This window comes from Theropithecus gelada, chromosome X (assembly GCF_003255815.1).
Source record: "Theropithecus gelada isolate Dixy chromosome X, Tgel_1.0, whole genome shotgun sequence".
NCBI lineage: Eukaryota > Metazoa > Chordata > Mammalia > Primates > Cercopithecidae > Theropithecus > Theropithecus gelada.
Genome location: NC_037689.1, coordinates 105,476,833 through 105,493,172, shown reverse-complemented (window position 1 = coordinate 105,493,172; position 16,340 = coordinate 105,476,833).

Below are 16,340 nucleotides of genomic sequence, written 5' to 3'. Positions count from 1 at the left end.
CTCCAGGTCACCCCAGTCCTCACCACTCTTTCTGCACCCTCATTATGGGGCCAAGTGTCAGCTGGCATTTAATATTTTATTTGTACTGTTGTGTTGCCGTTTTTATTAAAAGAATAATAAAGAGGAAAATGGGACATTTCTTTGGCATATATTTGATCTTCCACTAGTGAATACATAATCCCTCCTCTCTGTTCCCTTCCACTGCCTCTTTAACATGGTGAGAGGAAAAGCTGGGCACCCCACTCTTGGCCTGCCCCTCCCAGAGTATTGGTGTTTTGGAGGGCAGTTATAGGTGGCTGAGGTTACAGACAGTCTTTGGCTTGTGGAGGCAGGCCCAGAGTTGGGAGGGAGGAATGGGTTCCCAGAGGACCTCAGCAGCAGAAGATAACTGAACTACACTTTCTAAGACCAGTTGTCTAGTCTGGCTTCCTGGTCCTCATCTGTAAAACAGGCATAGTAACAATAACAGCACTATGCCTACTTTATGGTTATTATGAGGGTTAAATGAGTATATATACACATACATGTATATTTAGAATCATGCCTTGCTCAGAGGAAGTGCTTAACAAATGTTAGCTATTTTTATTATTATTAAATGCCACGTTGATTTCCCTTTTGTGATCCCTTAGCCTCTAACATATGGTTTTGTCTGAAAGTTTCAGCCAGATCTAAATGATACTGTGGATTATTAATGGACTCCCATGATGAGTCACTATTATGGGTAAACAGGAATATTATGGATGCTTTTTCCCACTGAAACAGACTCCTTCTAGAGCCAATCATGGAGGTTCTGGGTGACATTTTATTAGGAGGATGGCATTTCCTACTCTAGAGAGAAGGTAGTCTTGCCTTTCTCATGGGGACCACACCAGGCTTTCATACTTCCATACTTTCACACTTGTTGTTTCTTTACCCAGAATGCCCTCTGCCACCTTGTTTACCTGGCAACCTCCTACTTATCCCTCTGGACTTAGCTCAAGAGTCACCTTATCTGGGAAACTCTCTCTGAACCTCATCTGCCTCCTTATGCAGAGTTAATTTTAAAGGCTACCTTCCACTAGAATGTGAGGGCAGGGTGGGACATATAGCTTTTTTTTTTTTTTTTTTTGTGGGACATATCTCTTGTTCACTGTATCCCTGGTACAGGAATAGGTACTCAGTAAGTGCTCTTTGAATGAACTGGGGGGAGGGATGTGTGGGGAAGAAAAGGGTTCAAGATGACACCCTAGCAGCCACATTTTGGTGGGGTGCTCTCTGGCTCCCAGCAAACCTCCTAATTCTGCTTCTGTCTGGCACCCCAAGTTCTTCAAACTAACGTCATAGATTCTCTGCACTCCTCCTGCATCTATTCTAAATTTCTCCTGTAGAATAGGTGGACGTGAAAACATTTGCAGAGCTTTTTCCCACTTTAGCATGCCCCTTCTCCTTTGGACAGCCTCTCACTGTGATGGATCCATGTGCTCCTCATTCCCCAGGCTTTGCAGGGTGTCCCCAAAGCATTGAGAATTTCCTGGGGATCCTCCTGAGCATCAAAATGATGTTTTATGTCCCCATTCCCTTGAGCCCTACTCTCTCACTAGGTCTTCCCAACATATCTGGATTTCCAATGCCCCTATCTGAAGGGGATTTCCAGCATTGGGATGCTAGTTGGGGAGCTATTTCTAGGTGAGAGAGGTTCCAGTGCTCCTCCAGTCACACCCCACAGTCTGCCCCATAAATTAGGAGAGGATTTTCTTCAAGTCATTGTAAGTACCACTCTTGTGTGGAAGACCAGGCTAAAACAGCTGGGTGAGATTTGTATCAGCAATCCTGCCACCTCTGTTAACAACAACAGAGGTAGCCATGGAAACCCCTCAGCCCTGCTCAGCAGTCTTTCTCCTTCCACTGCTACCTAATGTGGTCCTGGTCACCATCTCCTATGTCATGGCACCTTCCCTGTCATGTTTCCTTTAGGCAATCTGAGTTCCTTTGCCAGGAGCAGTCTGCCTGCGTGCAAAAACAACTTGAGAGCCATTAACGGGAAAGTGCATCTTTTTGAAAAGCCGGATGATTCTAAGGCATTAGTGGACACTTTTGCAGTCTTATTTCAGAAAGAGCTAATGTCTCTTAAACTGGCTGGCACTGAGCCGAGAAGTGTTCTGATAGCAGCCTCCAAGTATGAGAATGCGACCAAGGACCCAGGGTATGCCAGAGGAGCCAGGTAAGATCAGGGAGCAGTGAGAAAACCCAGAACATGAGTTCCCATAGAGTGCCAGTCCCAATGCCACATGCACGTGCATGCACACACACACACACACACACATCCAGAAACACAGGCAGGGCCACACGTTAGCACGAAAACACCACCCACACTCTTGCTACAAGACCCACATGTGATTTGCCAACAAATTGCAAATTAACCTCCTAGTGAACAGATTACTGGTATTCATGGTAATTTACACTCCAAGTTTCATAGCAACAGACTGATCATTCTGGTTGTGGAAGAATTCAAGGATTTTTAAGTTCTTGGAGACATTGTAGTAATTAACCTGATAAGCCTATGCAAACTAGCCCCAATTTGACACTGTCATTTTTGAATCCAATATCCAGGATATTTGCCCAGAAGGCTGCCCATCGCCACTCCAGATCATTGGCTTGAGGTGCTAAGCTGACAGATGCCAGTCTGCATTTGTCTATACAAATGAGGCCCCTGAGCAGAACTCCCCATCAGGCCTGGAAAGGTACTGGACAGTTACAAATGGTCTATTGCAGGGCAATGAGAATGGAGTCAAGTCTTCCAGGAGAAATGGGGAGGGGGCCCCAGCCAATTTGCACAGGTCTGACAGCTATTTCTTTAAGGTCCATGGTTTGAGCATGAAAACTCCTTACTTGGACAAGAATTTGGGTTTTCCACCTGAAGGTCAGGAAGAAGCAGCCTCTTTGTGGCGTATTGCCAAGTGCCACTGGAATTTTTTATTTTTCCAGAAAGATCAGCTTCCTAAAATAAAACCAAAAGCTGGGGTTCCCAGTTTCTTCCCTGGGAAGGTGAAGTTTAATTGGCTCTGTTGCCCATTTTGAGCAAAAATCACAGAACGTACTCAACTCCCTCATCAAATCAATCAGCCTATGGGCACAGCTTGTGTGCTCTCTCTGCGGGTGGACTGGTTCCTGTCTAATAATGTGTAGCCTCAGGGGGTGGCCACTCCTCCTCCCACTCCCACACTGAGCTCCATCCTTGACCTCATTCTTGTTTGATCTCTCAAACCACCAGGGCTCGCTGAACTCCCTGGTAAATCCACCCTGTGTTTCCTGCCCTGCAGGGCACAGCAATGAAGTGCCAGAGAGGAGATCATTCTTGCACACTGGCGACCCACTGCTGCTGCCCAGCTCAGCTCTCCCCAGGACCTCAGGTGGCTGTGGCTCTTTCAGCTGCAGCCCCACAGAACAGCTTTGTTGAGTCTTCACTGAGGGTAGGGGAGAGCTGCGGAGCTCTCTGTGCACGGAAATACTGCAGAGAAGCTGTTCAAGTCACCCAGACCCAAATCCCCCACTAATAGGTTACCACCTAGAACTCAGAATGCTTTCTGGAATGCACGGTCAGACACAGTGGTGATCACAGTGGCTTTACCATGCTTAAAAAGCTAACACTCAGAGGTGATAAAACACTTGAAACTTTAAAGCCATTAGGTAATAACTATCTTTATCTGTCTCCCTGACTAACCTTTAGCTAAATCGGGATTTCAAAAGTGTTAGAAGGCCTCCCATGCAGCTGCTGGCTTCCTCTCTGAATATGTACATGGAGACATCATTCCAAGATGCTGCCTATGGCCACTCTCAACTCTTGTCTACCTTCCCATTCTCACTATGCCCAGGCCCCTATTCACCCAGGCTCCAACCCATCTTCTTTGACTCCCAGCAACACTTAATGTCTGTGGCACCAGCTCCCAGAAGTATAGGCACAGGACCCCAGGGACTCTTGCAGAGTACACAGTACTGCAAGAGGGATGCAAATCCATACACCTGGAAGCATTGTCTGTGGTCTCAAATAATAACCCACGATAATGATGATGATGATGATAACAGCTTCCATTTGGGGAGCATTTACAGGTCAGCCACTTTACATGAGCTCTGCATGAAGTATCTCACTGAATATTCACAACAACTCTGTCAGCTTGGTACTATCATTAGCCCCCTTTTGCAGACAAGGACACTGAGGCAAAGGTTTAAGAAACTTGCTAAAGATCACACATGGAAGAGGAAACACTGGAAATCAAACTCCTAGCTGACAGATGCCAGAGACGGGCATTTAAGTGCTATCCTGAAACATTTCACACATGTATGTATCACTATTTATCAAACTTTAGGCAGATGTCATAATGTTTAAAAAATGCATTTCTATTTTAAAATATTACTGCATTCATATTAGTTTGTAGTCATTACGTGTTTACTAAGAGTAAAGTTGCTGTGAAGAGCAATCCAGATTATGGGTCCGTGGCTTTGGCTGGATTGAGAACCAGGAACATTTTGTTGCATACAGTAAGCCCACCTTATGTCTTCCTACCCATGAAGTCACACATTCCTCTTATCTGCTCATCTTCTATGTTATCTCAAAGGCTCCATGTGTCTCTATAGATATGGCAGGAGTAGGAAGCTATATCTACAGCTATCTGCATATTCAGTCACTTGTCATGAAAATATTTACCAGGATCCTATGATGTGCCAAACAGTTCTATACACTAGGGATACTCAGTAAACAAAATAGATTTTAAAAAACATTCCCGTTCTAATGGAGCTTGCATTCTAGTGAGAAGACACAGACAGTAAACAAATAAATGGGCAAAATTATGAGACAGTTCAGAGAATAAGTGCTTTGGAAAAGATACACCAAGAAAAGAGGGTACAGGTTTGGAGATAATTGGCTGCAATATTTAAAAAGTTGGTCAGGAAAGGCCCCATTGAAAAAGTGATGACTGAGCAAAGAGCTGAAGAAGAGAGGGAGCCAGCCATGTTGACCTCTGGGACAAGAGCCTGTCAGGCACAAGGAGTAGCACGTGCAAAGGTCTAGAGATGGAATGTGCCTGGGGAGACCAAGGACTGTGAAGAAGGCCAGTGTTGCTGAAAGAGTTGGTCTGTGACAATGTATGCAAATGGTTGTGTGTGTAGCGATTCAGCAGTAGGCTGTGTCATTAGATTTCCAAGTGGGCTATGAGGCCCACCTTAACGACACTTGCTTGCTGGGCTAGTCCTAGGTGAAATTACGAGGCAAATGTGCACGCCTGTTGATCCTCAACCCCCTAGTCCTTCCTTTTTGTCTCTCTAGGAGCCAATTTGCCCCCTCAGAATTCAGGGCCTCTGCAGTGCTCTCTGCCATCACAGCCAGTCCCCAGCCTAAGGAATAAAGAGTACAATTGGGAGTTCCACAGATCTGGGTTTGCTTCCAGTTTCCACTACCTATTAGCTCTGTGACTTTCTTTGGGTAGGCACATCATCGACTTTTCTGAGCCTCAATTTCCTTATCTGTAAAATGGAAATAATAAAGTATTGTGAGGATTGAGATAATGTATGTAAAGTGCTAAGCCCAGTACCCAGCACTTAATAACTGCTCAAGAAATTATAGCTATTACTCATCTACACCCAAGCATGAATTATAGACAACAATCTGTGCACCTTCAGTCCCCTGAAAAGCCTGTGGATTTTGTATAAGGAAAATTCTTGAACACACCAATTGTGGATTGTCAGTAGACAGAAAAAAAATCAAATAGAATCATTATTGTGGGAAGTATCCCAAATGTTTAACATTACAAATGGGTTTTGATACTTAGAAAGGTTAGAAACCACTGGCATCAACGGTTGCCTCTTCTAGGCGGGTTTGCATTTAGCTTCAAGTTGATTGGGACTCTGAATGGTATCATTTCCAGCATCATTGAACAGGTAGGAAATTAAGGTGAAGACTTGGCTCACCATATCCAGCTGGAGGAAAGTATTTACATAGTCTCTTCCCCCTATACTTTGTTGCTTCTGCTTCGATGGGAATGTAGGAGAGGTAAGAATCACTGTTCCAAATGCATAAATGCATAGCAGGCAACCTCTGGGACTGGTAGACCTTCCAGCCCTAGGGGCCTAATGGTGTAGTCTTCCTCACTTTCACATATCTCTAGGTACCCTCCTGCTGGCTCATCTTCCTCTTCTGCCTGCACTCTGAACAGATGATCCTGGACATCCACAGAGAGTGGCCACTGAGAAGGTGCGTGGTGACAATCTCCAAGAAACCTTGCTGAGAGCTTTCTTGAGCTTGTGCATGGCAGAGCTTGGTCACAGGAGCACCTTACCGTATAGAATGGACGCATCCTCGACAGGTTTCTTGCAAATCAAATTTTCACATATCAAAGCCTATTTTCCATTTAACTTTTAACATGTAATTGGAGATGTGTTTCTCTGAGGGCAAAAAAAAAATGGGGCCCTGAGACTTAATAAAAATCATATTTATGAATTCAATGCAGCAATACACTTGAAAATCATAAATGTGAATGGAAAAAATGAGAATTTTCTTATAAAATATTAACAATGCCCCCAAATGAGTCGCAAGACCTGAATACAAAATAGCTAACATTATTTTGATGTTTGGCATAATAGCTTAAAGGCCTAAAAGAAAAACAATTGCAGCTTAACTGAACAGAACACACCGGACTGAAAAGTTGCCCAGTTTCTATAAAACTGCCTTTCTAATGTTCTACAGCAGGAGATCATGCAATATTCTTTGGCTGCTCAAATCTTGAGCTTTAGCACTCTGGAGAAGCTTCTGGGTTTAAGAAACAAACAGGTTAATCCAGACCAGAGAACAGACCAAGAAGCACAGACGTGATCCTGCTTTAAAATGCCCTAGGAAATGAGTTAATTGGGAGCAAGGGGGTATGGGAAGACTTTCTGGTAATACAAGATTCAGAAGACTTGAAACTTCTGTAAAATGAGTCTCTGGGTAACATATAATGAATCAGTCCCCCAATTTCTAAATGTTGCTTCGGCTAGTGTCTTTTTTTCTTTTTCTTTTTTTTTTGACAGGGTCTCGCTTTGTCACCCAGGCTGGAGTGCACTGATGCAATCACGCCTCTCTGTAGCCTTGACCTTCCTGGCTCAAGCAATCCTCCTGCCTCAGCCTTCCCAGCAGCTGGGACTAAACAAGCATGCACCACTACACCAGGCTAATTTTTCGTTATTGTTGTAGAGATGGGAGTCTCATTATGTTTCCCAGGCTGGTCTCAAACTCCTGGGTTCAAGCCATCCTCCTGCCTTGGTCTCCCAAAGTGCTGGGATTACAGGAGTAAGCCATCATGCCCAGCTGCTAGTGTCTTTCTATAGTCTCCAAACAATGAAAACTCCTGTGAAAGGGTTTTGAGCTGTGGTACTTCCCCAATGTATGTTCCAGGGAACACTAGTCCCATAGGAGGCTTCATAAGAGGGATCCATGGGCAAAAACATTTGAGAAATGTGATGTACTCTAAATCAGTGCTTCTCGGTATTTAATGTGTATACAAATCACCTAAGGATGTTGTTACCATGCCAATTTTGACTTGGAACCTCTGAGGTAGAGGCCTGAGATTCTGCATTTTTAGCAAGCTCCCAGGTGATGCCTATGTTGCCATCCTCAGACCACACTTCGGCAAAGCTCGAAATGTCCTCTTGGATATTCATGATCCCCATTATAATATTAAAGGCTCTGCAGTAAAGTTTAGCTTATCTAACCCAGCATTCATCAAACTCATTGGTACCCAGAAACCTCTTTTCCCCCATGGTACCTATTAATCTCTCACACTCAGGGTATCATGAAAGCCAATTTGGGAAATGCTAATCAAGCTAATACTACTCTACCTGGAGTGACTTTGTATCATCTGAGAAATGCACATTTTGGGTCACGGCCACAGACCTCATCTACAGCTAGTTAATAGCTCTGCAGAGACACAGGTATGCCAGAGCTGTGAATTGCCATTGGTTTTCAAAGACTCCAAGCTCAATGACAGCAAAATATCATAAAACTCTATTTACTATCTTGAAAACATTCACAACTTTCCAAAGTGCTTTACAACCTTAATGTGGTTTGAACTGAAATGAAAGCAGGAAAAAAAGGAAGAGATTTGGAGCAGAGAGGAGCCTGGCATTTTTGAAAGAGGTATGAAACAAGACAATGAGCAAATGATACTGAAATTAGACAAGAGGTAAGGGAGTCAGGTTAGCTGGGGTGAGGAGAAAGAAGGAGGCATCAGCAAGGGATGTCAGTGGGCAGGGTGTCTCGGGGGTGTAATGAGGAGAGAATAATTACTCTGTAAAGTCCTACTCTATCAAATGAGGAGGAAAAAAACATGAAGGGAAGAGTCATCTTGTTTACCTGGTCTCCACCTTTACAGGTCTCAGCTACTGTATTTGTTTTGCTATACAGATTGCTTGGCCGGGAGGCCATCTCTGGGCAGATTTCTTATTCTCATTGCATTGGCTGCCAGATGGAAAGGGTCTGGGTTGTCAGTTCATCAGGAGGGCATCTGCTCATGCCCATGGTGGCTGGCCACTCCAGCCCCTATCCCAGTTAGCAGATGGGTCTGAGAGAGCTCTCCGATTATCAGAAGCCAGTGGCAGACAGTGCTCCCAAAAGTGTAAAAAGGGACAGACAGAAACCTCTTTGTAGGCAGAGCCCCTAATACGAGATGTAGTATAACACAGAAGGTTCTGGTGTCAGACAGAGGTCATATCCCAGCTCTACTACTCACTAGCTGTGAGGTCATGGGGTAAATTAGCCATTCTAAACCTCAGTTTTCTCTTCTCTAAAATAGGGCTAAGAATAGTATCTATCTCATAGCAATATGGTGAGGAATGATTAATGTAATCCTTGGAAGAGGTTTAGGACCATACCTGACACATAATGAGAACTCAGTAATTACTAATGGCTATTAATGCTATTTATTATTATTAAAAGCATTTTAGTACAGTGCTTAGCACAAAGTGCTTCTCAAATGACAGCTGATATGATGACATTATGACAACAAGCACGATGACAGTGATGATGTTGCTGTTATTGATGATAAGGGAGCTTGCTTTCCCTCAGCTCTGCTTTGGAGGTTGGCATCAGGAGATGATGTAATTTGAAAGGTGCTCGCGTCAGATAGTCATGGGTTTCACTTCTGACTCTACTAACCAATAGTAGGTGGTCAGTTTTCACAGTTGTAAAATGCAGATGATAACACCATCTACCTCACCGCTGCGAGGATGAAATGAGATGATGCATGTGAGGTAGCAAAGCTCAGTGCCTGGTGCACTGTAAACACCAAAAGCTATCAACCAGCTAGCTAGTCATCCAGCATCTGAGAACTTGAGAGAGCTCCAGGAAGGAAAGTTTCAGGGGTAAAAGTGCCCTCACAGTCCAATTTGAAAATCATGGACAGGCCCATGAAAGGCTTATGTACATACCACATACCTTTCCACACATTACCATTTCACACACACAGGGAAATAACGTATTCAGGCCCACATAAAGAAACCCACCTGTTTGCAGAAGAGAATTTCCAGGGTACAGAAGTTCTTGATTCAGGACTTATTAAAGTGTTTTTTTCCCCGTCAGAGAGTGCTTTTTAGTTCAAGAAGAGGAGTTTAAAAAGGACAGTAATAAAACCCACTGGACTGAAAGTGCCGGGTCGCAATCAAATCCAAAACACCTAGCCCAGTGGCTGGCATATGATGATGCACAGTAAATATCCACTGAAGAAAATGTCACATCTTCACTTCAAAATACTTTTGTGGTAACGGTGTCTCTATATTTTTTTAGGCCATGAATCAAGGACGTTTTTCTCTGCACTTGGGAAAGTCCTGTCAGTCTGCAAACGGGCCAAATTTGAATATTAGCCATAAGGGCTAAACACCCACAAGTACACAAAGACTCCCTCAAGTGGATACACAGACAGTCACTTTCCAAATGCTTTGCCAACTTTGGGCCTCCCCTGCAAGATCTGGGCCCTGGTTCTTTGGACGGAAATAGCAGAGCATGCGGCTGTGATGGTTATCAGAGCCAGTGGAGATATAATGATGAGGCCATTCAGGGTCCTTGTCAAAACCATGTGGATCTAGGGTGAAATTTCAATCATCTCACCAGCTGGCACCAGAATCCTTCTTAGGGAGGGAACTGGGACTGTCTTTAGGAAAGGGTTTTGATAAGCTGCTTGTCTTGACAGCATGGGTAGGCAGGAGCCAAGGCAACGGAGGAAAGAGCTTAATGCTGTGTGGTAACATTAAACAGGACTTAGAGATTGCAGAGAGAGCAGAGAGGAGAGGAGGAGATGGAAGAGAAAAGGGAAATGAGGCACTGGGTGTAAGCCTAGAGCCTGACTGAGAAAATGGCCAAGGGACTTCTTCAGCCCAGGACTGCTAACTTTAAATGTTCAGTTGTTTGTGCTGCTACAAGGAGAATCCTTTTGTCACTCCTAAGCCTTCTATACACATTTCCTTGGGTGAATGGTTATTCGGGTGAGATTAAGGAAGGAGAGCGAAGTTCCACATTTTGGGTGACATGAAAAGATACAAGCAAATGGACAACCGGCACTTCTTAACTCTGGCTACACATTAGAATCACCTCAGGAAGCATTTAAAACCTGGGGATGCCCCCAGGGAGTCCCCACAGAGATTCTGGTGTAATTGGTGTGGGATGGGGCCTGGCATCAATACTCAAAAACTCCCCAAGTGGAAGTTTAGAAATTCTGGTCTCCATGGAACTCTTTCTTTTCAGAGAACCAGAAAAGAGCCTGTGGTGGGGTGGGGGGTAAGGAGAATGGAAGCCCTCCCTGGGAATGCAGAGATCTAGGAGAGCATGGGTTTTGAAGGAAACTTATCTTGATCTGAAGGGCAGGGGAGACCATGAGAATATCCAGACTACAGACATAACTGATGCCATTCGTCTCTGACTTCCCTCTTGGCTGTCCATAATGCCTCCCAAACCAAGCGATTATGACTTCCAACAACCCATTATTCCTCACCGTGTTGCACTGCAAACGTCTCTTATCTTTCATTCCTATCAAGCATTATTTTCCCTGGATCCTATTTCTTTTTGTTAATTATTTTTTCATTTTTTTTTTTAAATTTTTTTGAGACGGAGTCTTGCTCTGTCGCCCAGGCTGGAGTGCAGCAGTGCAATCTCAGCTCACTGTAACCTCCACCTCCAGGGTTCAAGCAATTCTCCTGCCTCAGCCTCCCAAGCAGCTGGGATTACAGGCGCCCACCACCACACGCAGCTATTTTTTTTCTTTGTATTTTTAGTAGAGATGGGGTTTCGCTATGTTGGCTAGGCTGGTCTCGAACTCCTGACCTCAGGTGATCCGCCCACCCCGGCCTCCCAAAGCACTGGGATTACAGGCGTGAGCCACAATGCCCGGCCCTGGATCCCATTTCTCTGTGAGCCTGCTCTTTGACACGTAAAACCCAGTGAATCTGCTATATGAAAACTTTCCTCAGGCAAAAAAAAAAGGACTTTTTTTTTTTTTTTTTTTTTTTTTTTGCAAAGACTGAGAGTTTTTACTTATTTCCTTTCTTTTTTGAGCTCTTGGTATTCAAGGAAATCTCTGTCAAAACACAAGATGACCACATGCTCTAAAGGGATAGAGATTTCAAAACTTACTACAAAGTTGCACTAATAAAAACACTGTGGTACAGGCATAAGAAGGGATATATGTAAGAATGAGCAACTACAAATAAACCCATTTATCTACAGTCAATCGATTTTTGACAAGAGTGGCAGGACCTTTCAATGGCAAAAGAACAATCTCTTCAACAAATGGTACTGGGACAACTGGATATCCATGTGCAAAGAAAAAGTTGGACCCTTCCTTTATCCCATATACAAAACTCTATCCAAAATGGACCAAAGACCTAAATATAACAGCTAAACTATAAAACTATAAAACCTTTAGAAAAAATATGGATGTAAATAAAAAATGTACATTTTCTTTGGAGGACAATGCCTTGACCCAACGCAATAATTTTCAGGGATCTTGGCAAAGCATGGAGAAAATATTTTATGGTCAGAAGGGACCTGTGGAGATCCTCAAAGCACACCATGTGGGTAGATAACCATGAAGCTGATTACTAAAGATGTAAGTCTGAGAAATATCTGAAACTGTTGAGCCCATTCTTCCGGGATCACTGGAGATGGCACCCAGGAAAGGGTCAGGGTGTCCCAGGTCTCTGGGGCTCTTTTCACACCCAACTATGTCTTCCTCCCCACTCCTCCACAGTCCCTCCTAGCTCTTTACTCTTCCAGGATTTTATGCAGCTCTGAATAAAGTAAGCTTCATAGGCCAAGCTACCAGTTAAAAGCTCACTCCATCATGGACAAGGCAGGAGTCAGCATTTTAGCAGCAGTTTAGTCGCAGCCAGAGAAGACAAAGGCAGAGAATGCCCGATTGCAGGTGCCAATTCCCTGGTTTTTATAGGCCCAGGCCTGAGGGATGGATCATCCTGCCTTACCCCCTGGAACTAAAGGTGACAAATGAATGCTCCTCAGTGGGGAAGCTATTAAGTGGGATGGGACCAAGCACTAAGGACCAGTTCTCTTTCCCTTATATCCCTGCTTCCTTCCACTCCTGCCCTTAGCACTGGGGTAATGGCCTGGCTTAAGGCGATGAGATAAAATGAGGCCTCAGAGGCTACTGGCAGGGACCAGGTGGTCACAGCTCCCATTTCTCAGGATAATTTGCTCAGGGGCAGGAGCTAAAATTGATCAGATGAAGCTCTAAGTCAGAATGAAAGCTGTTAATTTGTTACACGTCTTAGAACTTCACAGATACCTTTCTTATTGAACAGAGCACTGAGGTGCTTTTTAAAACCTAGGAAGCCAATTAAACCCAGGAAGAAACCTGCATATTTTCTAACATGGTTGAACAAAATTGAAACTGTTGCTACATCTGAATAGAACTAGAACCTAATTTGGTCCAGGATCCTTCTCAGTAGCTGGGACATGCTAGTTTGGGAACTCTTTCCTTGGCCTCAGTCTTTCCCCCATTCACCCCTTCTCCCGAAAAGAAAATCCTGACAGGCACAGTCCTGCAGTCTTTGCAGTCCCTGCAAAGACTCACCCATTCCTAAATCAGTTTCCTGAGGAACTGTCTCACCAGCAGAGGAACCCAAGCTCCATGCACAAGAAGCTCACTTCATTCCAGTGTGCCTTCCCCTTTCCTTCCCCCTTACCAAGTTACTTGGTTGGCCTAGCCCACTGGCGTGACTAAATTGGAACATTCTTTCAGGGTATGCAGTTCTTTCCAAGAGAGTTCAGAAGAACCAGGAAACAGGCATTTCTGATACAGAACAAACAGAATCTGGGGTTCTCTCCCCTTTATAAACCTCGCATCTTGCCACGACCAGATCTTTGGCTTTCCCAATTAGTCAATCATATTCTTTGGGATTGACACCCACCTCTGGGAGGTTGACTGAACTGTCAGTAGTCCTGGAGGTGAAGGGTGATGGTGAAGCAGGCACGGGGAAAACGAGCAGCTTCTACTCTTCAGAGGCAGCGGAGACTATTGCTGGACTCTACAAAGCTTGGCTGCCTGACCAGTATCTATTCCGAGTTGGACCTGCCCTGGTCTGTACCCTCCCTAAAGGACCCCAGGTTACTGGACTTTTCTATTTTTGGCCATCCATGGAAGGGCACTTCAGCCTTCTGCCCTGGCTCTAAGACCCAGTGCCTGGACTACTTCTCATCTCTCTTTTCCCCTGCTCCTCCTGGTTATGACCCACACCAAGCTCCCCTCCCCCTAGCCCCAGGGGAGCCAGCTGGAGCCAGTGATGACGCAGCTTGTCAGGGCAGGAGATTGATGGCAGGCCCTCTGCTTTCTTTCCCCGCCCCTTCTTCTACTGTCTGGCTCTCTCTCTCTCTCTGGGATTTGGGGAGGAGGGAGGAGGCAGAGAGGGAGAATGCTTAGCTGTTCCATTCACATTCTTCTTAATTCAAGGGCTTTTGCTAGTCCTCAGCTGAGCTCCATCTTAGAAAGGAGAGGAGGGGTTTAGGGACTCCAGCTCCCTCCCTGTTACCTCCCTGCTGCCTGGCCCAGTGCTGGTTCTGACCGGAGGCCCCTTTCTTCCCCAGCAACACTGGGTTGGACAGTTTGCATTGGGCCCATCTGGCACCGTAACCCACAAGCCCCTGGGAGGGCCCAGTGAGCTCATTTGGAAGCTTTGGGCCTGTGCTGTAGGAAAGTGGGGGCGGTGGGCTTCGAGTATAGCCAGAAGGAGCTACTCTGATCTCAAGGACCCACCTGACTCCCCACCCCCACCACCCCATGGGGGTTTCTACAGCCAGTTCCTGGCCCCGCCACAGCCCCTCCCCTGCAGCCCGGGGAGGGTGGGTGAGTGTCTGGTGGGGTCTTGATAGGGCACTATGTGGACATAACAAAGCTCTCCAGCTGAGAGCCCCTGGCCACTGTCACCCCCCTTGCACACCCAGTGTGTATGTTCTTTTGCAGTGAAAAGCACCAACAGGAGGCCTCCATCCAGATAGGCAGGCAGAGAGCAAGAGAGGGAGCTCAGCGAGCCCCACCCCTACCCCACCCCCGCATTAGGCCCTACAGACCCAGGATGTGTTCTGGCTGTGACAGCTGATTACAGAGGGGCAGCTGGGAGGGCAGAGCACAGAAAACAGGGGACACAGCAGTCAAAGTCACGATGCAGACAAACAGTTGGCACCATTCTGCTTGGAAGGAAACGAGCATCCAAGATGTGGTGGCTGAGCCAAACAGGTGGGTAGAGCACAAGGGCAGAAAATCCAGGACTGAGAAAGCTCAGAATTCTGGGAGCCATCATGAGGGTGAGCCCCAGACCCCAAGAGACCTGCCTCAATGGATTTTCTGCTCTTGTGCTCAGAGGGTGGCCGCCAAGAACGAAAGGTATCAGCCTGGGTCCAGGGGTACACTGGAAGAGCCTCAGTGGGGGAAGTTAGGAGCCTAGGGATGGGTTGCCATAGGGCACTGGCTAATGGCAGTAGTCTACTCAGTGCCTTTGTGTAAAAAGCTCAGAAAAAGTTACTCCTTCTGGGTGAATGCAGCCCCACAAACACTATAGCTTTATCGGATGAAAAATGTACCCCTTCATCCAGGTCCACTTAGCCTTGCACCAGGGAACATGGATGTACCCCTTCATCCAGGCCCACTTAGCCTTGCACCAGGGAACATGGTTCGGGGAGCAGAACATGGGCTGGATTTCCATTCCTACTTACGCTCTTGGCCGAGTACCTTTATGCAGTTCACAGCCTGCACAACTATATATGGTAGCCCTATCTGCAGCAAATAACTCCCCTCCTATTCCATATTGAGGCTGAGAGAGACTGAGCTGCCAACGCCTTGCTCGCATCCCATACTCATTCCTTCCAAAGCGTGGAAACAGCTGGGTTTGTAGATGGAGATGGTGAACCTGACTGGGACATCAGACCAGTGGGTTGAGGTAGTCACGCCTTTTTCTTTTGGAGGGAGTTTTTTTCGAGAACTGCTCTGTTCCTTCTGCCCGTCAACAACTTTGCTACTTTCTGGTTTTACTGTGCTTTATTCTATTGTGAAAATCATGCATGTCTTTTGCATCCTTCAACCTCTCTCTTGCACTTACCTCTTCAAGAGCTGCCACTTAACTGCCCTGCTCAATAGTGTTGATACTCCTACTCAAGCAAACTCTTTGGTGACTCTGCTCTCTCATGGTCTGCTCTAAAATGAAAATTAAGCTACATTATTGTGATGGTGTTCCTCCATTTTCCTATATATACATTGGAGATGGAGTAAGGTCCTTCCTGTTCTGGGGTCTTGTGACTCTGAAAAGCCTCTATTCCTCCTGCCCCAGGGTTTGCTCCTTAGTCCTCCCTTCCAGCAACCCAACAGAGGATCATGTGGCCCTGGAGGCTGGGGTGAAGAAAAATATGGGCCCCAAGGCAGAATCTGGTGACCCTTGGGCTCCAAGTCAAAAGTAAGAAGAGTTGGGCCAGGTGTAACAGACTGAGATCAGGAGCCTCAGACTGAGACCAAGGGAAATGGTCAAGCCTTTATTCAGCCAGCAGCTACCTACTAGCAAGCACTTCACTGACATTATCTACATTTCAGAATGGCCTTTCCAGTAAGCCTCTGCTGACAAAGGAGAAGGAGGGGGAGCAGGCAGGAGACAGAGTGAGGACCTACTGGAGCTTGGCCTGACTCCATAGCATGGCCACCTTGCTGTGGGAAGACCAGGAGGGAGGAGGGGAAAGCCTCTTCCAAGACTGGATTTCGGTCACTGCTGCCTTGCAAAGGTGTTTGAGAGAAAAATAAAAATAAAAAAACTCTCAGCTCACGGGGGTTTTTCTTGCCATCACAATGTGT